This window comes from Cupressus sempervirens, chromosome 11 (assembly GCF_028749045.1).
Source record: "Cupressus sempervirens isolate cs-2001-9-10 chromosome 11, ASM2874904v1, whole genome shotgun sequence".
In the NCBI taxonomy this organism is placed as follows: Eukaryota; Viridiplantae; Streptophyta; class Pinopsida; order Cupressales; family Cupressaceae; genus Cupressus; species Cupressus sempervirens.
This window is the reverse complement of record NC_143128.1, coordinates 170,245,097-170,269,522: the sequence shown is the minus strand read 5'-3', so window position 1 is coordinate 170,269,522 and position 24,426 is coordinate 170,245,097.

Sequence of the window (24,426 nt, the reverse complement as noted above, 5' to 3'; positions counted from 1 at the left end):
ATAGTATGTGGCTTATGAACTAATATATTTTGTAAATATATAACATCGTACTATATGAATTTGAACAAAGTTTTATAGTGGGCAATAACATAATTTATATAGTATTTTCTTATTTCTGTCCATTTGTTCCTAGACATAACAACATACTATATGAATTTGAACAGAGTTTTATAGTGGACAATGACATAATGTATATAGTATTTTGTTATTTATAGGAGAAACAACATTTGTACTAGCAATAACAACATATTATAGTGGATTATGAAATAATTTGTATAGTATGTTGTTATTTCTAGGAGAAAAAAACATTCATAGTTGGAATAAGAATAGTTTGAACAGATTTTTATAGTGGGCAATGACATAATTTATATAGTACTTTGTTATTTATGGGAGAAAAAACATTTGTACTATCAATAACAACATATTATAGTGGATTATGAAATAATATGTATAGTATGTTGTTATTTATGGGAGAAAAAAAATTCGTATGTGAAATAACAAAAGTATACTATTATTGATAGAATTTTTTTCTCAAAAATAACAACAAACTATATGGATTGTAACTATTACAACAAAAAACAATAGTATGTTGTTCATAATAGAGTTTTTTTCTCAAAAATAATAGCATACCATATGGATTATAATTATTATTGATAGAATTTCTTCTCAGGAATAACAATGTACTCTATGGCCTATAACATATATAAGTATGGATTATGACAAAATTTATATACTAGTGGCTTATAAGCTACTATATTCAGCAACTACAACATTGAATAATCGATACTATATTCAATAACTATGGCATTGGATAATCAACCATTAAATTTGTGGTAAAATACTTGGATGGTTAAATGCACCTATTCAATGCTCACAAAGAATGTTAATGCACCTACTCAATGCTCATAGAGAATTATTATGCACCTATTTAGTGCTCACAGAGAATGTTTATGAACATATTCTTTGGTCAAAAGGAATGTAATTGCAATTTGTACCAAAAACCTTTCACCATACAGTATAGTAATAGCTATTTTTTCCCTCCAACAATTTGAATATGAGTTATTCAATTTGCTTCATCTGTAGATTTTTTTGAAAATCTACATTTTGATTTGATTTTTGAAATTCGAAATCTACATTTTGATTTGTTTTTTGAAATTTGGTTGATCTATGACTTTCTTTACCTGCATTTTGATTGTCTCACTAATTGATGAAGTGATTTCTTTGAGAAAATTTTGAACTATGTTGCTTTAATTGTTTGATTTGAATGGATTGGGCTCACACCTCTCCATATTTATGATGTAGGTACTCCTATAAGGTTATGGAACACTTCAATTTGGCTTGTAGAACACTCAAAGTTGTACATTCATTATTACAAATTTTCATTAATTGGATGGCTTCCAGAAGAAATATTTATATATTTTTATTTGTAAACCAAGTAATGAAGTATGTTTTGTACATGTTTTTGGTCAACTTGTTTTGTAAAAGAAAACAAAATTATATGTAATATTTTACAAATGAACTTTTATATATTGTGCATAGAATAATTTAATTTATGAAAACTAACATCTTATTTTCTTTGTTTTGGAGTATATAATGAATGCACCTCATCCACAACTTGTTTCATTTTTTGTAAATCAAAGATACATGCAATATAAATGGTAATGATTTATTTTCTTGTAAATATCGATAAGTAAATACATAAAAGTCAATATCTTTTTGTTCAATCAATAGGCTATTTTGATACAATAATTAGAATAAAGAATTATAACTACTATCACAACAATCGATACATGATCAACTACCAGGTCCTCTCCCCTAGCTTCTCGTAATTTCCTGTTAATTTTCATGTTGATGTGTTTAGTTGTTTCTCTTTTCCTCTGCTAATCTAGGTGGATCTAAAAGGCCTAAAATTTTGATAGTCTCAAACTCTCACATAATCAACATCATTGACTAGCATTCTCTAATACAATCTTCACACAACTTGAATTGTGTTGTAAAAAGGTTGTGGAGAAAAATTATGCTTGGTCAAAAGTTTGAGTCAAATTGACTAACTAGAGATTGATTTGTTAAAAAGAGGTGAAATTTGACCATTGTAAAAGTGGTCAAAAATGGGTTTCATAGTAAAGAGTTCATTAGGAGCTTTCTAGCTCATTTTGAATGGATGAAATCCGAGTCCATATGCAAAAGTTATGACCGAACAAAGTTTTCCAATCAAAAGAATCAAATAGCTAGTGATGATGTTAGCAAATTACTCTCTATCATAACACTAATTGTTAATTCAAACATTGGTTACCGACATGTCTAATTTAAAATTTTTTAGCTACCAAACTTATTTAAATAAGGGTTATTGTTAAAACTAACCTTTATTTATAAGATGAGGATATGATTTTTTTAAAATCACCATGTAAAAGAGTTACAAGGTTGTTAATTTGTTGTCACCTAATTTAACTAATTTTTATGTATTTAAATGGGTGATGGCCCCTTTGTAAAGGCATTGGAGTTAGAGGAATTAGTCCTTGGGGAAAAAAAAGTCTTGGAGAATTTTTGGAGAGAAATTTTGTAAATGCAGGAATATTTTTTGCTTGTGAGAGAATTTGTAAGTACAAAGGTGTTGTGTATAGTCTTCAAGTGCATAAGAGAGATTGTGAATGCTCAAAGCTTGGATTTTGTAACAAAGAGTTTTTCTTGGGAGAATTAATAGAGTGGTCCACCAATTGAGAAGTGGACCCAGAGACGTAGTCCTACCTAAATGAACTCCGTATCAAATTGTTTGTGTCTCTTTATCCTCTTTCGTATTCTCTCAATTCTTTAATTTTTTTTGTTAGTAAACACATAGTGGATAAATTGTGTTTAAAGCATAAATTTTCTTGTAATTTCAATGGTTTTAAAGTACATACCATGCAATTATTTCCTAGATCAAGGATTAAATCTATATTTGGATTAAAGTTATAAAACTTGTAAGTCCTAGTTTATAGATCAAGTTTGGTATCAATGCCTGTTTTCTAGAGAAATTGTAGGTGGTGAATGTTAACCAGGTTGAAGTTGAAACAAGGAGAAGGTGAACTTATAGAGTTCAATCCAGAGATTGGAAAAAGAAGAAATTATCTTTGAATGATGTCATTTGAGCAAAGCCATCTTGAGTTCAAAGAAAAATCCTTCGAGTGAGCTTTTGTGGAATTGAAAGCTTTGGTGGACATTCTTCTTCAAGAGAGGCATGAACGAAAGTTGAGAAAGGTGGATAAGGATACGAAGAAAAAAGAAGCTAAATCTTCATCAAAATATGGCAAAGGCAAAGGAGTAGGAGGTGGAAGTGATCCTCCTGAAGCTTCATCCTCGTCTTCTTCATCTTCTTCATCCTCCTCTTCTTCTTCTAAGTTGTTTCCTTCTAAAAAGAAACATGTGAAGACACCTTTGTTAAAACTTAATGTGAAGTTTGATTTTCTTGTATATAGTGGTGAATTGGATGCAAAAAAACTAGATAAATGACTTAAGTAGATTGAAGTGTACTACAAGTTTCAAAATATTTTGGATGATTCTTCTAGAATATAGATAGCTACTCTAAGAATGGGAAGAACTGCATTAGTCTAGTAGGAGAGCAAGATCTAGGATGATCTTGCTACACATGGTAAAATTATTTCATCTTGGTATGAATTTACTTTTGCTTTGAAGAAACAATTTTATCCTTTGGGTCATATGGAACAAGCCATTATGGATTGTCAAAATCTAAAGGAAGTTAAAGGGAAATCTATGCAAGAGTATACATAGGTGTTTAAGAAGAAGGCTTTAACTCTTGGAATTCATCTTTATACAAAAAATACTTTGTTAAAGTATATAGGTGGAATGCATTCTTATTTGAAACATACAATATTGATGTTTAGTACTTCTAACTTTGATGAAGTATGTGTTCAAGCAATCCATATTGAAGTTGTTGGACGAAACACAAGTTTCAGTTCAAAGAAGGAATTTTTTCCTCTTGAAGGAAATAAGAAAGGCAAGAAAGTAGCCACAGTGAAGATAGAAGAAGGTGAAAAGCCTATGTGTTCACATTGCTAGAAGAAATGGTATGCAGATGCAAAGTGTTGGAAACTGCATCTTGAATTGAAACCAAAGTGATTAAGAAGGATCACAAACGAAAGAAAAAGACTATAGTTGTTGTTCAAGATCATAGATTGGATTTTGATGATGAAACAAAAATATTAGTTGTAGGTTTAAAAGGTAAAGCTTTTGTTGATTCTACCATTAATGTCTCATGTTCTACTTCCAAAAGTCATAATGTTTCTAAAGATAGTAAAAGGTGTGAACTTTTTCATATAAAGGTAATTTATAAGAATACTAAAATTGATATAGTGATAGATAGAGGATCCCATGTTAATTTAATCTTAGAAGAAGTTATTAAATAGCTAGGATTAGAATCAAAGCCACATAAGAGACCTTATCCTTTAGGTTGGGTGTGCAATGATAACAGATTATGAATAGCAAGACAATGTAAGTTAAGATTTTCAATAACATCCAAATACATAGATGAGGTTGAATTTGATGTGGTACCACTAAACATCTATGGAATTGTGTTAAGTAGCCCATACTTATATATGACAAAAAAATATCTTTTATAGGGAGCATAATAATTATCATTTGTTTAAGGATGGAATTGGATACATTATAAAAGTTCATCATATGAAGAATGAATGATCAATTGTAAATACAAGACATTTGAAAATGATTATAAACACAAGCAATAGATTGACTCTCATGTATTCCATAACTAATGAGGATCAAGTGTAAGCAGAATCAAGTCTTCAACCAGTAATGGTAAAAGAGGATTTGAATGATTCATTTTCCATGGTGTTCTTGTGTAGGGGATCCAAAGAGTTGATAATTCTCATTTTTCATCAGTTTATTCAGTATTTTTTCTTCTTTTTCTACTATTTGGTACTATGTGGGTGATGGATGCAACAATAAATCTTGGTGGATGTATGGTTAGTTGTGTCAGCAATGCTATTTCATTTTTTATTGTGTTTATAATGAGTTAGATATTCAGAATTCCAATAGGTTGTACAATTGATATTGGAAAAGTGAGGCGAACATGCCCTCACTTTCATTCTATGTAAAAATAGACTTTTGGAGGTCCAAAAGCTCCTTAATGGGGAGGAATGATCCTGGTGGATCTAGAAGGCCTAAAATTTTCATAGTCTTAGACTCTCACATAATCAACATCATTGACTAGCACTCTCTAATATGATCTTGACACAACTTGAATCATATCATAAAGAGGTCATGGAGAAAAATTATGCTTGGTCAAAATTTTGAATCAAATTGACTAACCAGAGGTTGATTTATTAAAAAGATGTGAAATTTGACCATTGTGAAAGTGGTTAATAATGGGTTTCATATTGAAGATCTCATTGAGAGCTTTCTAATGTATTTTGAATGGATGAAATTTGAGTCCATATGCAAAAGTTATGACCGAACAAACTTTTCCAATTAAAAGAATCAAATAGCTATTGATGACATTAGCATGATGTGAAGGTTTGCCAAGAAAAATGGGATATTTGTGGGATCAGACCAAGAAACCTCTCACTTTCTATTTTGCATCACTACCAATTCACCATGCAATTAACTTTGACATTGTTTAGCACTTTGTTTCAGTCGGTGTTAACCTTGAGCTTGCTAAGGTAGGGGTCCCATGGAGGGGGCTTGGGCTCTATATTTAAGGAGCTGGAGGTCCCATGATTGTTTTATTCCATCTTCCCATCTTTCCATTTTATTCCCTTCTAGAAACTTTTCCTTCAATCCTCTTTGAATTCACTTCAAAATGGTTTACCATGAATTCTATGCCACTAGCTCATCAAGCTTATCTTCCACACACTTCACAAAATTCAAGAAATAAAAATAGTTGGCTCAGATTGGTCAAATCCATGATTTAAAATGAACACTGGCACTTGACATCAATATGTTGTCACTCAACTTCTATACCTTTCTTCCACTCACCATCCACTAGATAACTCAGCAAACACTAAAGTTTACTAGTGCTTGACATCAACTAAAGTTTACTCAGCTTACACTATATCACTTGGCATATAGTGAACTTTGACTTTTCTTGGCTTCAACTAATTTTCTACTTGGCTTGCACTAATTTTTCTTGGCACTTGCTATAAACTCAGTGAAGCTTGGTAGACTCAATTCTTCTTACTTGTTCTTCTAGACTTAATCAATGTATCCATTCTTTACAACCTTAAGTAGATAGTCAATGCACTATATCATCACTATCTTAACTAATACTTGTACTCCTTTTTAATACCATAACTCAACCTTTCCTCTAGGTTATATTGTTATATGATTTGATCAAAACCTCTTCATTGATCAAAATAATAATAATACTCAAATTAACTAAGTAGTTGTCTTACTAGCAAGTAGCAAGTTTGACGTTAGTGACAAAACAATGATTAAAACACATTCTCATACTTGTATCAATCTATTTTCAACAATCTTCCTCTTTGGCATTGATGGAAAACTAGTACAACCAATAATAATAACACCAAGAAGATAATTTTATTTATTGAAATCTCTCCCTCTATTAGCAACTTTCATCTACTGTATAGGTTACAAAATTATATTATGATCAACACACAATCAAATCATCCTTATGACTCCCCCTTGATCACTTCTTATATCTCCCTCAGCACTATCTCCCTCTTACTAGGTAGATGTAATCATTAGGTACACTATCCCCCTTTCTGGATTGCTAGATTTCTACCTTACTATATTTCTGCCTCTTTGACAACAAATTCCAAATACTTGTCCTTTTAATATGCATATATGAACATTTTTTAGTTTCTCCCTCTATCACCTAGCTTGTGACTGATCTATAGCTCTAGCTCTTTGATTACTTTAGGCAACTCCTAAAGTAAGATGCACTACATCAATGTGTAACATATGCCAATCATCTCAGTTGATGCAAGGCACTTCTCATACTTCTTAAATAGCCTTGGATAGGTGTATCACCCCTTGTTTACCTCTTAGATACTCATGAGCATCCATAGGTAATTCTTTTGTGAAGATATCAACTATTTTCTCTTTTGTATTCACATATTCCATCTTCACCTCTTTATCTTGAACTTATTCTCTCAAGTAATGATACTTGATTGCAATATAGTTAGTCTTTGTATGCATCACAAGATTCTTTGATATATTTATAAGACTTGTATTATCACAATAAAGTATCATTGGTTTAGTCATTTCCTCCTTCATACCTTTGATTAGTTGTTGAATCCATACAATGTTTGTACAATTTACCATAGCATCAATATATTTAGCTTCAATAATAGATTGAGATAATGTGGTTTTCTTTCTTGCTAGTCCATGTAACCAATCCTTTTCCTAAGAAAAATTCCTCTCCACTAGTGTTCTTTCTATCATCAATATTTATATCCTAGTTAGCATTAGTGTAGGCTCTCAATTCAAGTTTCTCATTTTTTTGTAGTATAGACCATAATCTTCTATTCCTTTTGAATAGATATCTCATTATTCTCTTAACAACCATCAAATGATTCTCCCTAGGATTAGTAGAGAATCTTGCAACTATCCCAACATATAATGCAATATTAGGTCTTCGATGTGCTGCATATTAGAATTTTCCAATCATAGACCTGTACAATGTTTGATTCACCTTAGTTGAATCATCATTCTTAAACAATTTGTGTCCTATCACCATAGGTATACTTAATAGCTTGGAATCTTCCAATCCAAAACTTTTTAATATATCCTTTTATATAATTTGACTAAGTGATGTATATACCATGTTTCATCTGATGTACTTGCAAACTCACAAAAATATAAATCTTGCCAAACATAGACATATCAAATTCTTTCTTCATTTCATTTTCAAAAGCTTTACATAAAGTATCTTGACCTCCAAATATGATATCATCAACAGAAATTTTGATTATTAAAATACCTTTTCCTTTTTATGTCTTGAAGTACAAATTGTTGTTATCATCTATCCTTTCAAATCCAATTTTCACAAGATAATTATGAAGCCTTTCACACCATGCTCTTGGTGCTTGTTTCAAACCATATAAAGCTTTGCGTAATCTACATACCATTTTTTTTTGTTAGCATCAACAAATCTTTCTAGATGTTCTATATAAACTTCTTCTTCCAATATGCCATTAAAAAATGTAGACTTAACATCCATTTGATAAACTTTTAAACCTTTATATGCAAAATAAGCAAGTAGAGTTCTTTCTCCTTCTAGTCTTGCAATATGAGCAAATATTTCTCCATAGTCTATCCCTTCTTCTTGTGCATACCTCTTGCAAACTAATCTTGTTTTATTCATTGTGATTTCACCATTTTCATCTAACTTTTTTATGTACACCCACTTGGTGCCAATCACATTTTTATCTTCTAGTCTAGGAACTAGAGTCCATGTCTTATTTTTCTCAATCTGTTCAATCTCTTCTTTCATGTATTTACTCTAGTCCACATATTTTAAGGCATCTCTCACTATTTTAGGTTCATGCATGCTTAGAAAACATGTATTATTTCTCAACTTATTCCTTGTCATTGATCTTGCATCTTTATCTCCAATAATTTGTGCAATAGGGTGATACCTTTTGACATACTTTGACAATCTTTGTTTTTCTCTATTTTCCTTATTTGATCTATCAATTTCTGAATTTCTATGTACTTCTTTATTAGGTAATTCAACATCTCTTTCATGCATAGTAATCTAAGAATTAGAATGTGCATCAACTTCATTCTATAACTCGGCACCTGATTGTAGCTCTTTTCCTAAATGTACCTTAACATTCATAGTATGTGACTCAACAGTCACTAAAACTTCTTGTTGATTTGCAACTTTAATTATAACATCTTCATTAGTAGGTATACCTTCATAAAATTATAGAAATGATTTGTATTCCTTGGGTTTCTTCACAGGTTCAACCTCATGTACTTCTATATATTCATCAAATTTCACATTTGCACTTTCCACAACTTTGTTAGTATTAGTATTTAAACACTCATAAGATTTACTTCTTGTGGAATAGCCAAGGAATATACCTTCTTTAATTTTTGCATCTAGTTTACCATTCTTGAAATCCTTGAGAATATAATAGTTGCTTCCAAATACCTTAAAATATTGGGTGAGTATCCATACCATAGTTCAAAAGGTATTGAGTGAGTACCTTTCTTGACATGCACATAGTTGAAGGTATAGATAGATGTACTTATAGCCTCTCTCCAATATTTCAAAGCAACATTCTTCTTGATCATAAGTGCCCTAGCATAATCCATTACAGATATGTTCCTCCTTTGAGCAATTTCATTTTGTGGAGGGGTCCTAGGGGCCGATATTTGTCTTTTGATTACTCTATCATTTCAAAATGTCTCAAACTCATTTGATGTAAATTCTCCTCCTCTCTCAGATCTCAAACATTGTAGACTTTTACCTGTTTCCTTCTCAACTCTTTCTAAGTACCACTTAAACATTTGGAAATCATCAAATTTCTATTTCAGAAACATAACTGTCAATATCCTAGAATAATCATCAACAAATATCATAGCGTACTTATCACCTTTGTAGCTTTGTACATCAATTGGTCCACACAAGTTAGCATGAACAATCTCCAATATTCCTTTAGAGGTATGAGTCTTACTCTAAAAACTTGACATTTTCATTTTGCCTAACTAACATTGTTTGCAAATTATATTGTGAGGTTTCTTCAACTTAGGCAAACATTTGGCTCTTCTCATGTTACTGATACTAACCAAATTATCAAAATTAACATGACATAACCTCTTGTGAAATAACCACACACCATCAAATTATACAACTAGACAAGTAGCATCATCCATATCAAGGTAGAATAGATTACCTATAGTTTGATCATCTTTCCCCATTAGTTTTTCATTAGTACAATATATCTTAGCAATCTTGTTCTCAAACTAAACCTAGTAACCTAAGCTATTTGGTTGTGACACACTAAAAAAATTATAGTTAAGTCCTTCAACATAATAAACATTATCACATACAATCTTTTCTATGAGTTTGATAGAACCTTTTCCTTTTATCAGATAGGTTGCATCATTATCAAACCTTCCACTATTTCTATCATAATAATTCAAGGTAATGAACTTACTTTTATCTCCAGTCATGTGATGTGAACACCTAATCTCAATGATCCATCTGTCATTCTTGTTCAGACAAGACACTAGTATAGTTGTCTCATCCTCATCAGAATCATCCTTCATTGCAACATACACCAATTCATCACCATGATCATCATATCCATCTTTGGTTTCCTCTTCTGTAATGTAGCAAGACTTCTTGCCTTTTTCTTTGTAATCTTTGTTGTCTTCTTCTCTTCTACTTTTGTACTTGTCTCCACCTCTATAGTTCTTCTTCTTTGGACATCTAGCAACAATATTAGTGGAAATATATGATATGCTAATTTACTTAGAGTAGAGGGTTTGAATCAGTAGCCAATAGAACTTAATCTTATTTCACCAATTAATCTTTTATGTGTATTCTAATCTAATTGTATACATGAAAAAATTGAAAGCATTACAACATTCATAAGATTTTGACATAAATTATGCTAACATAGAAACCTTTTAAATAGAAAGTAAAACTAGGGCAGGGATGATACCCACAAGATTTAGTATTGTGGTATAAAGTTGGTCTGTTAAGGCTTACAATGATCACTTCTGATGATTTTCCCTATTAGGAGAAATAAGGACTGCTAGGTCCACCTTGTGAAAGGATTTATGAAATATACAATGAAGTATGCACTTAGTAAAGAGATCTACAAAAGAATCTTAAGCCTACCTTGTGAAAGTATTTAACTATTCCACATGTTAGGATGAACCAATGGCTGATCTATGATCTACAACTTGATTTGTTGAATGAGATTCCTTTGAGTGTAGTGATCACCTTGTTGTGATAGATAAATTTTTGTTGCTCCTTATACTGTTGTAGCCTTTTATTTCACACTTTTTCTCTTCAAATTCACATCATGCTCATGCCATAAATCTACTTTGGATGTGATATAATACATTACATATATACCAATCCAATTTACAAATCAACAAAGTTGGCTACAATACAAGTTTACACAAAATATACAAAGTTGGCCCAATTGCAAGAACTCAAGTTCTAAAGACTAACTTGGTGAGGTTCTAATACTCAACATCCATTCTCAATGCTTGAAATCATCATGTATTTGGTGGACATAGAAGTTGAGCTCATACTGATCACTTCCAAGTAGTCTAAACTCAATTTAGACTTGTGACTCAGTGAATACTATGAAACTCGACATATAAACTAAATCACTTTTTTCACATTGCATAGCTTAGTCAATGCTATTACTATGATCTCAGTATAAACTAAATCGCTTGGTTGACATTGAGTGACTTGGTCAACAATAGATTCATATTGCTAAATCTATGAACTCAGTAATCACTATAGAACTTAGTTTGCACTGAGAGACTTGGTAAACACTATGAAGCTTAGTTTACACTAACAATCATCAACCTAGTAGAAACTACTTGGCACAAACTAAATACTATTCCTAGTACTTGGTAGCAACTATAGAACTCAGTAGAGTCTAAATTACTTGGTTAACATTTTCAATTGTACAATAAGCTTAGTAGCTATTGGCTATCTGAATAAGTGTGAGTCACTAATAAAAAAACTTGACTATAATGTCAACAATCTCCCCCTTTGGCATTAGTGACAAAAACACTTAATTAATCAAAACTGAATTCTCAAAAATTTAAAACAATCTTTATACTTCATCATGTGTCTTCAACTTGGTAAAATACTATGATTTTGAGATTTTTCAAAATTGCTTTTGTAAGAGATGTTTCTCTAAATATTCGTACATGTATCTAATATGATATTATGATGCCCCCCCATACATATATACACTTTATGCAATATATACAACTTCTCATCTTCTATCTTCTTCCTTTATATCACATCTTCTCTACCTTTGTATATTACATATTATAATATATCTTCTCCCCTTTTATAATATGTTGTATACATCTTCTCCCCCTTTTTGACATAAATGCCAAAGGTTTATTTTATTTAATAATGCCAAAATGTGAATGGAAATAAAAATGTACCCTTAGAATTAGTGTCATTGTCTTGTCCCAATTTTCTTACAACACCTTGCTTGCATGTAATGTAATCTGCACTTCTATTGATAATTCTATCATGTGGTCGGTAATGGAGAAGTTTTTATCATGGATGAGGGTTTTAGCATGTGAAATATGTTTCTATAATGCATATATATTTGAGAGAATTATTCCCTACATGTCTACTAGTGTAGCTCTTATCCTGGCTTCTTCCCTTACCAATTCTCCCTGCATATTAGTTAGAAATTTGATCTTTGTATATTGAGCAGAACTATAGTTTGGATCAAGTGAAAACTGTTGTGCACTTGCCTTCAAATCTTCATCAATCTTGGAAAGTTTATCTTTGATTTCCTTCATAAAAATGGATGTGTCACAGATTTTACCAAATAGAGAAGTTACATTGTTGCAAGAGGTTTCTAATGAGCCTAGAATAGTAGACAAGTCTACTTGATGTATTGCAATCTTTTGTGCTACTAGCTCTAAAAAATTATTCTCAAATTTCTTCTCTTCTCTCTATAAGAATTTCTCTTGTCCATTCAAATCTTCATTGAATTTTTGGACCACTTCTACTAGCTATGCCAAAATTGGTTGAGAAGTGTCAACATCTATGCTAAGTGCCTGCGCAAGAATGGTCTTTGCATCTTCAAGCATTTGGAATTATCTGTTCCTTTCTTCTTTGAGCCTTTATTGCTTAGCTTTCTTCTATAGAAGTTCTCCTATTATGTGCATTTGATCAAGATTTAGATTGGAGATATCCCAATTTGAGATAGCTATCTTCTCATCAAGAATACTACCTTCTTCCTTATTGTTTCCTTTTCTCAAAACTTTTTTACTTAGTTGAGGCTTGGTCTCAACTATCCTTGTACTTGTTATTTGCATGGTAGGAATAGAAACAATGGTAGAAATAGAAGGACTAGTAGTGAAAGTAGATATTACACTGATTGAAGGAATACCTTATTGTTGAGTAACCAAAATTGATGAGGGAGGAATCACTAACTGCTTAGTAAATGAGTTGTTCACTTTTATGAATGGAATACTGAGCTACATAGGTGCAAAGATTGGTTGAGTGCTTGGATTAGTAGTTTTTGACACAACTAGCTCGACATTAGCTTTTTCTAAGCTAGTTGGATTAAATATTTTGCTTAGAGAATGAGGAAGTGAGGCTATCACTGCTGCAATAATCTTCTTAGGGCCAATCTCCTCGATGTTCTGAATCTCAGAGAGATTCTCCTCAGTAGCTTCCTATTCTTGTTCCTCATCTATATTCTCATCATAGGTTTCTTCTTCATCATCTTTTTGTTCTTCCTTGTCATCGTCATGATCATCATCCTTGTCACTAATATTAAAAACAAAATCACTTTTCTTATGAAGATTATAGATATTCTTCCATGTGTTGGTGGCATTCTTCAGTACATGTTCAATGTCATTGATCAAGATCAAACAAGTGTTAAACTTTAAGGTAAGTTTCTCTTCATTTTGGTTGATGGATTATTTCACCTCCTTGTCATTTAAGCTTGGCATGAGTTGCCTTAGGATCTTTTCATATATTTCTTTTTCAATTTTAATAGGATGTTGCTATCTTGGCTTAATTTTCTTCATTAATTCATTTGGAATCTTCTATACAAGTTGGTTTGGAGAATATTTCCATTTAACCATATTAGACATAAGTGTCTTCAACTTACTTCTTCTCCTTTGTAGCTCTTATCTCATACCTCAATGATTTGAAATTTTCCATGCCAACTCTAGAGTCAATTTCCTTCAACTTTTCTTGGAGTGTAAGTGGAGGCCATTCAAAAATTACATCTCTTCCTTCTTCACCAAGTTTCTTTCCAGATGCCCTCCTTGTAAACAATGTAGTATATTTCTATGTAGGTTTGGTTATAATAATCTTACCTTTTTTCTTTATTGGATCTTCTTCTTCTTTTGACTTTTCTTCATCTTTTGCATCATCTTCTTCTATGTTGTCTCCTTTACCTTCTATTAGCAAGAGAGTAGAGCTGGTCTGTTTTATTTTTGCTATTCTTTTTTTCCTCACCTTGGGGAGTTTTATCTCTAGTTCTATTCTTTCTTTAGCTTCATCATAAGTGCCAAAATAATAGCCTTTGGATCAATAGGTGCATTCAACAATGCTTCAATGATGTCCTTGGTTTCATCAATATTAACCTCATAACCTAGAGGTTTGAACCATACAATTCTTGGTCTGACTACTTGAATATGCACTTTATCACAATCAACTATAAAAAAAAATCATCTTTGTAGTCTTCTACTAGTTTCTTAGGTCTCTTGAATTTGTTTTTCATCTTATAATTAAATTCATCAAAATAGTTATCCATGATACTGACATAATTTTCTCCCATTTCTTCTATACACTCATTGATTTGATAGATAATAGGTTCATCTTTGCTTCACACAATTTGACCTTTTGATGGGAAAAAAATTTGCACAAAGAAAAATAAATAAGTTATGATTGAACTGAACTTAAACAAGGATTATTCTTTGAATTTCTTATGCTCTCCATATTTTTTTTTGAATTGGTTCAACATCAACTCGACAAGGTCAAAGGACATGTTGTTCTCGACCACTTTGAATGTGAGATCCACAGTTTCACATGATACAATATTGAGTCTACTTGAGTTGTATATCTTATGTGCAATTATATGTATCCCAAACTTCAACTCTATATCAGTGACATAGCTAATCTTCATACCCCTTCATCCCATTTGGGAAGGGTTTTCTTCTCCAATTCCACCCAACTTAGGGTTTTGGTGGTTTTAGCCTTTGCCAATATTGGAACCCCTATGATTCGATGGATTATTTTTTTCATTATCAAAATAGGTTTCTCTAACCATAATTTCCCATTATGCACACGGATGAGGATAAATCTTATGCATTTAATCTGAAAGTCTTGGGGTATGTGTGGAATGCGAGTCAAACCTTTTACTTCTAGGTATTGATGCTCTAGTTTTAACACACCATTCACACATAGCTTCTCCAAAGTTTCATCCATTTCCATGGTTCCTATATCTTGGATAGAACATCAAAAATGTGAACAAATATCATTAATCAACAATACCTTAGCTGGGATTTGAGATTGAGCTCTGCTTAGATCTAGGGTTTCTATAACAGCTGGACTAAGCTTGAAATATGGTGCCTTCCACTCAATGCCTCAAACCAACATTTTTGACCCGTTCTCTTGCAACTAGAGGATTCCATTGCTCAATAAATTTTTAGAAAATATGGAAAACTTCAGTAGTAATTCGTGTAGATTTCTTAGATGCACAGAAATAGCTCTTGAAAATTCATGGTGACAATTGAATTTAATTTTTCACTTTTTGAAATTTTTTTCCTTTTAATCACCAGAGATGCTTGGTAAAATTCCTTGGTTGATGATAGATTATGTTCCACTTGGCTTGAACTAAATGCTTGGTAGAAACATTCACAACTTAGTGTTCACATAAAATTAGTTACTCCCGACCTTGCTCGGTAGGGTCTACAACCCATCCTCACTTAGCAAGGTCTAGATTTCTTTAGACACTCGGTGATCCCTTTGCATCTTAAATGTTAATATGGATATTTCTTTCTATCTTGACTCGAATTGATGTAGGATGTCTCTTTAGAATCTTATTTCTAGTTCTCCTTGTGAGAGATCAAGTAGAAATGCTTGAGTCACCGAATTCTTGAGTTACATGTGCTTCATTTCTTGGACTTGCATTTTTAGGATATTTTTGAAATTCACTATTGTTTGGTATGCTTTCTAATATTATTAGCCTTAGCTTTCTTTTCATCTTCAATTCTTCCAGTATTCATACAATTCTTGGCAAGATGACCAAGTTTTGTACAAATGAAACATCTTCTAGTGGTGTCTCTTGTCCTCATGTGATGTTTTGCACACTTTATTCCAATGTGTCCATATTCTCCATAATAATGAAATTTGCATCAATTTTTGTAGTCCCAACCAAATATAGCTTTTACAATCTATTTTGCTAGATTCAATATCTTATTTTTGCATTCTGAAGATTTGTGCCCATGCTTCTTGCATTTGTGACATTTGTCCTCAAATTTAGGTTTCTCTTTGCATTCATTAGCTCTATGACCATGCTAATTACAATTGTAGCATTTTCCATTGAATTTGGCTTTCCCATTGCTCCAACATTTGTTTGATGTGTGGCCTAGTTTACCACAGTGAATGCAAGTAGTCTTTTATTCTTTTGAGCCCCTTGCTTGGATGATTCACCTTCTTCTATATATCCAAGTCCTACTTTGCCCTTTTGTCCATATTGGATTTTCTCATTTAGTTTATTCATGTTTTCTTGAGATTTCATCATCCTCTCATTAGTTTTCCTTTCAATGTTTAGATCATTTTGCAATCTTTCATTCTTTGCTCTTAGATTCATTATTTCTTCATTTGCATTGGTAAGTTGATCAAGGAAGTCTACTTGTTGAAGGGATAGATGTTGAATTTCATTATTCTTTTCTTCTAAGTCCTCTTTTATCTTGTTTTTCTCTTCCGTGACTTCACACAATCTTACTGATTGAGTTTCTTGCTCTCTTTTCAGCTTTCTAACTTCTTTGTGTAGTATACCATTCTTTTCTAATAGTTCTTTGATTTCCTCATTAACTTCATTTGAATTTCTTTTTGAATGGATGTCTTCACCTCCTTCTTCAATGTAGAGTTGGTAATTCATATGTAATGTAAGATCTTTTCTTCTTTTCAAGGACTGAGAGAGTTGTTCCTTTCCTTTCTTAAGTTGCCCAATAACCAATTTTGAATCTAGATTTTCATTGTCAATAGCCTTATGAAGTCTGAATACCTCCATATCTTCTAAACTTTTCTCAAGATGTTAAGCTTTTCTTTGAGAATCACAAAGCTCTGATACCATTTGTTGGAAATATATGATAGTGTTGTTGTAAATAAGTATTTACTATTTACACTTACTTAAGTTTACTTAGGTTAATGCATTATTTTATTATTTTATTTTGTGACACACTTAGGAGATTGCATGCCTTTTTGAGTTGTCATGTTGACAACACAAAAGTATGCAACTTTATTTTAGCACATGGTGTCTACAACACTGATTTGTGTGTTACACCCTTGTAGGCTTATCCTCTCATCATTGCACTTACTTCCGTGCTTAATGGAGGATAACCCATATCTAGTGGCCTAGTTGTATGACTTATTATGATGCTGATTCTGAGGCATTCTAGATGTATCTCAGAGGCCCTTATATACAAGCACTCCTAGTGTACTCTTAGCAAGGCATATTGAATGAATATATCATCATTCTGATCATACTTTCTCTTTCTAGTCTACAGTTGTGCTTGTGTTTGAGTTCTTAGTTCTTGGGTGAATTTTACCCATGGTAAATTCTTACATGGTATCAAAGCTTGGAGATTTTCTCATCACATAGCCATTCAAGACTATTGTTGCTTCAGTACCTCAGCCCGAATCCATGGCACTATAGAAATTGGGAGCACCTAGAACTAGATCTAACATCTCCATTGCGTCTAGAATGTTCATTCGGTGAAGATCAATTATAAATTCAATTACCTTGGCCCAAAGTTGTTCGTTAGGTAAATTTTTTTTGCAAATCGGCACTTGGAGGCCCCAATTTGCAATTTGGGTATGGTCATTTGTAGATCCATTTAATTATTTTTTAGGTCTATAATTTTATTTCTCTATTTTTTTGACTGCATTATTTTGAATTTTTTTTTGCCCTCCAGGTAGGTAGTAGAGAAATTTTTTCTAGAAGAACTGAGCAGTGACACCCCGGCTCTGCCATTTGGAGGTATGTTTTATTTTTTCATAGAGGAATATTTGCAGAGGAGTATTTATTTGGTGGGCATATTCCATTTTTACTCCAGTGGCTCGGCTTACCAAATTTGGCAAAATTTCTAATCATTTTGACATAACCACCATCTATTGGCGAAGGGAGCCCCTCAACACGATGGTTGCATAACACCATTGACGGTAGTTCTTTGTTTTAACATTGCGGCCATTTCCTTAAAAAGTTTGCAGACTTCAAGATTTAGACCAATGTGGGATTTGATTCACAAAACTCAGTGACAACAATATAAAATTTGAATCATGGATTTCAAACCTTTGGTCCACTATTAAACCTTTCTTTGATGACATCTACTAAGTATATTCTGGCCCTAGTGTTAAAGATTTGGCAAGCTAAACCATTTTATGGCCCACACATGCTTTTGTCTCTAGCGCCTACTATTTTTAAAGGACCCAACAACTTCAACATTTTTTGGCCTGCAAACTCAAACTGTTGGCCACCACTATGAAGTTTTCAATGACCACAAAATTAAAACATGGCACTGCCATAATATTTTATGCCTGTGCAAATGTAAATGAGCAGGATACACAGAGTATCTCAAGCTATGCCATGTGGCATTATTGTACAACAAAAATTACACATTGTGTTCAACACATGGCCTTCCATATCATGTCCATGTAGATTGATACACCCACCACATCACTCCTTTGCCATACAGGCCAACAGATCCTAGTACGTGTATAGTAGACTACCATATTGTGACACAAAGGGTTGACAAGTCATCTAGTCCTCACTAGCACATCTGTATAACACCACATCATCTGTCTGTATAGTATGATATGCCTACTCAACCTGCCATGTCAGTCCAGTGCTTTTTTTTTGCTGATGTCAGTAGAGTACGAGTTTAAAATTGATGGTCATCTGACTATCAAAACTGGGTCTTTTTCAACTATTGTGATGGCCATTTGACCATCAAATTTAAGATAGCAATTTTCCTTCCAGACCCCTCTCCAGATTACTTTTTGATTTGGCAACCTGACTTTGCGAGCCCATAACTTAGTCATCTAGACTTTGATTTAGGTGCAATTTTTTTACAAATCAGGTAGAATTTCCTAAAATTTCTAGTGGTGGTGTTCTTTTCTAGTTTTGGTGCAAGGATTATTTAAAAATTGTATTTTTTGGTGACTGTACCTACTTAATCCTACATTTTGTAACTTCAAATACTCTGTATGGGCTCATCTGGTCACCTTTTTAGGTTCTATTTTTTTTTGAAAGTGCATATTTTTCATCTACTTTCTAGACCTAAAGTTAGGTTCTAGGGTTGTATGGACAAAATTCTCACTTTTAGAACTAAGGCATTTTCTACATTGTAAAGCTTTGATTACTTTTCAGTACTATTGTACATCTGAGCTATAGTGCTTAGTGACGGATTTAGGCCTCAAAAGGAAATTGTAAAAGGAAAATCAAAAAGTCCGCTCTGTTCATTTTGACAAGTGGCCCATTATACATGCACTACTTATAAAGTGCCAAAAGCATCCCTTTTTGGGGGGTCTTTTGATTGAGTGAAAAGGAGTGGGGGGGGTATACTGTGTTTCTTGTGTCTCTCTTTTGTGCTCCTTTTATTTTTGTATCATGGGTTCATTTCAATGTCCACCTTTAACTTCATGAAATTATTCTACATGGAAAGATATTGCATGGAGTAGATTAATGGAAAAAGGTTATAGTCTTTATGTTGATGGTATAATTACCAAACCTAATGATGCTAAACAAATCATTGAATGGAAAAAACAAGACCAACAAGCTTTAAGAGTTATTAGGAGTTGTGTACATATAGATCTCTTCTTTCACATTTCCATTTATACGGAATCCAAATCAGCTTGGGATAAACTTGAATCATTGTATGGTAAGGTGGATGAAGAAAAGGGATTTCAAATTGATGATGATCTACTTCTCCTAGATTTTAAGAACTTTGACACAATTCAAGATTACATCAACAAAGCCAATAAGTATAGGGCACTTCTTAAAGATTGTGGAAATCCCACAAAGGATGAAAAGTTGATTCATCACATCCTGAAGAGGCTACCTTCAAAGTATGCTTCCTTTTTTCCAAGTTTTAACACTCATAGGTTGACCATGGGATCTGCTTACCAAAAGCCCACATTTGATGCATTTGTAGAGATGTTGATTGTTGAACAATCTCACTTGATGGATTTAGGACTTCTCAAGTCATCAAAGACCAAAGCCTTGGTGGTGAGTGATGAGCACCAATCAAGTCAAAGAGGGAAAACCAAGAAGAAGAAGAAGCAGTGGAAGTAGAAAACACAATCTAAGCCACAATAATCCTCCTCACAACAAGGCAATTATTCTTCCAACAAGAAAGGAAGTAATGAAAAGAAGGAAAAAAAAATTTGTGCATACTTCAAAAAGCCAAATCATGACGAGCATCATTGCAAGACTAAAAGAATCGATGAGTTAGAAAACCTACTTAGAAAGAACAAGATTCAAGTGCCAGGTACTTCCAAGGATTCAACTCCAAAGGGTAAAGGGCAATCACTTATGGAAAATTTAAGTTCTTCTTCATAATGGATACTTGACTCAGGTGCCTCCTATCATATGGGTTCTTCAAAGGGATACATTTCTTCATTGAAGCAGTCAAAGGTACCACACATCTTCATGGAAGATGATACCAAAATGGAATTTGAAGGGAAAGGACATGTGAAAATGGAAAATGGGGAATTCAAAGATGTTCTCTATGTTCCAAACCTTAGCTATAATCTCCTATCAATTTACCAAATCACTCACCCTGGAGATGGTCATAAAGTTGAGTTCCTTCCAAATTCAGTGATGGTGTGCAGTCTTAGAGATGATTCATTGGTTGCAGTGGAGAAAGTCTATCATGACAAGAGGCTTTATTCCTTCTCCCACTTTGTGCCTAAGTCTCCTTCTCAAGCATATTTCACTCACTTTACTTTACACATCAACCTAGGGCATTAGCGGTTTGGTCATCTTGCCTTCCACCATCTTTAGCAACATTGCTCAAAACACATGGTCAAAGGTCTAACTAACATCAACTTTTCTAAGAGAGAGTGTTCATCATGTTCAGTGAATATGCATCTCAAAGAGAAGTATGATAAAGATAAGTCTTCTAGTGCTCTAGTCATTCTTCAATTGGTTCACATGGTTTTAGCGGGTCCTTTTGCAGTGACTTTAGTCAGCCAAGGCCACTACATCCTTAATTTTGTTGATGACTTTTCATGATTCACTTGGGTCTACTTCCTTCATCACAAGAATGAAGTGGTTGATAAGCTTCAAGCCTTTAAGACTCATGTTGAACACAAATCAAGGAAAGGCATCATGGTTCCAAGGGTGGACAATGAGAACATATATGTAGACAGAAGACTTAGAGACTTTTGCAAACTTGAGGGGATTGATCTTTAGAATTCATTAGCATTCAATCCACACAAGATAGATGTTGCAGCTATGACAATTAGGACTCTCAAACCCATGGCAAGTTGCATGATAAAATCCAATTCTCTTGATCCTACACTTGAAGTTGAAGCCATTAGTAGTGCTACTCACATACTTAATAGGTCTTCTCATAATGCCTTAGATGGGAAGACTCCTTTTGAGGCATGGTGTGACAGAAAACTAGTTGTGAGTCGCTTCAAAGTATTTGGTTGTCCAGCATGGGCAAACCTATCTTCCAAGGGATGCAAGACACTAGCACCCAGACCTTGTACTTTCATCGGGTATGAAGACAATGCTAAGGCTTATAGACTTATGGATCCAAAGACTCATGAGATTTTTGTGGAGAACGATGTTCACTTTGAGGAAAGTTCACCCAGCTTATCCTCTACTCCTCTCTGCACTTCATATATAGTGAAAATTGATAATGACACAACCGATAGTGCTTCAATAGATTCAAACACATGGGGTTCTATCAATAGTTATAGTGAGAGGTCACTACATCAGTATAGACCACATGCTTATGTTGCCACAGTGAAAGGTCTAGCACATCATGGTACTTCTTTTCTTCTAGCTCCAACTTCAATTCATGACTACATGGCAGACATTGCAGGTATGTTCATAGAGTCACATATCACAGACTTGGAAGACAACCTTGAGGACTTACATCTTCTCTTTGATGAAGGTGATACTTCTAAAGTTGTTGTGAGGGCTCACTCTAACCCTCATGTCCATTCTCTACATGATCAATCTTCATAGGTTGGCATGATTGTGAATCCTTATGAATAGCAATTGGAGGAGGTCTCTTTGTTAGTTGAGGAAATAGATGGTTCATTGGAACAAGTTCAACAAACATACGTGCCAGATTTGCATTTGTTCTTTTCAATAGTGTTAGAAGGGGAAAACATCAGTATCAACATAAGGATACTTGAGTAGGTTTTAGGGCCACCATACATCTTTAGGATTGTACCTTGGCATTTATTTCTTCCAAAGGGGAGGAACGTCATACAACACTCTTGGACAAGCTTCTTCATCCCAATAGCTTTCACTAATAGGCATTCTTCATTTGGGGGGGGACTACCTTGTCTCTCTTCCTCTTCTTTCTTTTGGGGGGGGGGGGGGGGACTTATTCCTCTTATAAGATTCTTGTTCTTCTCATTCTTCACTTATGTATATATTGGATGTATGCCGTAATGGCGGGGTCTTGATTACTCCATCCATCCATGCATCCCTTTTCATCTCTCTTTTTGGGGGAGGGTTTTTCCCATGAGGTTTTCCCTCTTTCTCTACTTTATGAAAGATTGCATTTCATTATGTACATGGGTACCTAACATGGCCTAGTATCCAAGACCCATCCTACATCTTCATCCTAGTTTTTGTAAGCTTAAGGGAATTACCCTAATTTTCACTTAAGGGGGGGTGTTGGTGTAAATAAATATTTACTATTTACACTTAAGTTTACTTAGGTTAATGGATTATTTTATTATTTTATTTTGTGATACACTTAGGAGTTTGCACACCTTTTTGAGTTTTCATGTTCACAACATAGAAGTAAACAATTTTATTTTATCACATGGTGTCTACAACACTAATTTGCGTGTTACACCCTTGTAGGCTTATCCTCTCATCATCGCACTTACTTCCATGCTTAATGGAGGATAACCCATATCTGGTGGACATGTGCCTAGTTGTATGACTTATCATGATGCTAATTTTGAGGCATTCTAGATGTATCTAAGAGGCCTTTATATATAGGCACTCCTAGTGTACTCTTAGCAAGGCATATTGAATGAATATATTGTCATTCTGATCATACTCTTTCTTTCTAGTCTACAGTTGTGCTTGTGTTTGAGTTCTTAGTTCTTGGGTGAGTTTTTCCCTAAGGAAAATTCATATAGTAGGATAAGTTACTGAGAGGTAGGGAGGTGAATTAGTAAAGAATAAAACTTAATCTTATTTCACTAATTAATCCTTTATGTGTGTTCTGATCTAATTGCATACATGAAAAATTCAAAGCATTAAAATATTCATAACACTTTGACACACAATATGGTGACCTAGAGACCTTCCAAATAGAAAGTAAAACTAGAGTGGGGATGATACCTACAAGCTTTAGTACTACAATATAAGGTTGGCTTGTTATGACTTATAATGATCACTTTTGATGATCTACCCTATAAAGAGCAAATAGTACTACTAGGTCCACCTTGTGAAAGGATTTACAAAACATACAATGAAGTATGGACTCAATAAAGATATTTACAAAAGACTATTAAGTTTACCTTGTGAAAGGATTCAACTATTCAACCTATTAATATGAATCAGTGGTTGATCTCTGATCTGCAACTGGATTTGTTGAATGAGATTCCTTTGAGTGTAATGATCACCTTGCTATGATAGATAAATCTTTGTTGCTCCTTATACTATTGTAGCCTTTTACTTCATACTTTTTCTCTTCAAATTTGCATCATTCTCATCATAAATCTACTTTGGATATGATACAATACATTATATTTATACCAATCCAATTTACAAATCAACAAAGTTAGCTAAAATACAAGTTACAAAGTTGGCCCAATTGTAGGAACTTGGGTTCTGAAGACTAACTTGGTGAGGTTCTGATATTCAACATCCATTTCCAATACTCAGCATTATCATGCATTTGGTAGACATAAAAGCTCAACTCATACTAATCACTTCCAAGTAGTTTGAAATTAGTTTGCGCTGGTGACTCAGTGAATACTATGAAACTCAGCATATAAATTGAATCACTTGATTCACACTACATAGCTCAATTAATGGCATTAATATGAGCTCAGTATAAACTAAATCACTTGGTTGACATCAAGTGGCTTGGTCAATACTGGATTTATATTACTGAATCTACAAACTCGATAACCACTATAGAACTCAATTTGCACTGAGAGACTTGGTAAACACTATGAAGCTTAGTTTACACTAACAATCATCAACCCAATAAAAATCGCTCGACACAAAATAAATATTTTTCCTAGTACTTAGTAGCAACTATAGA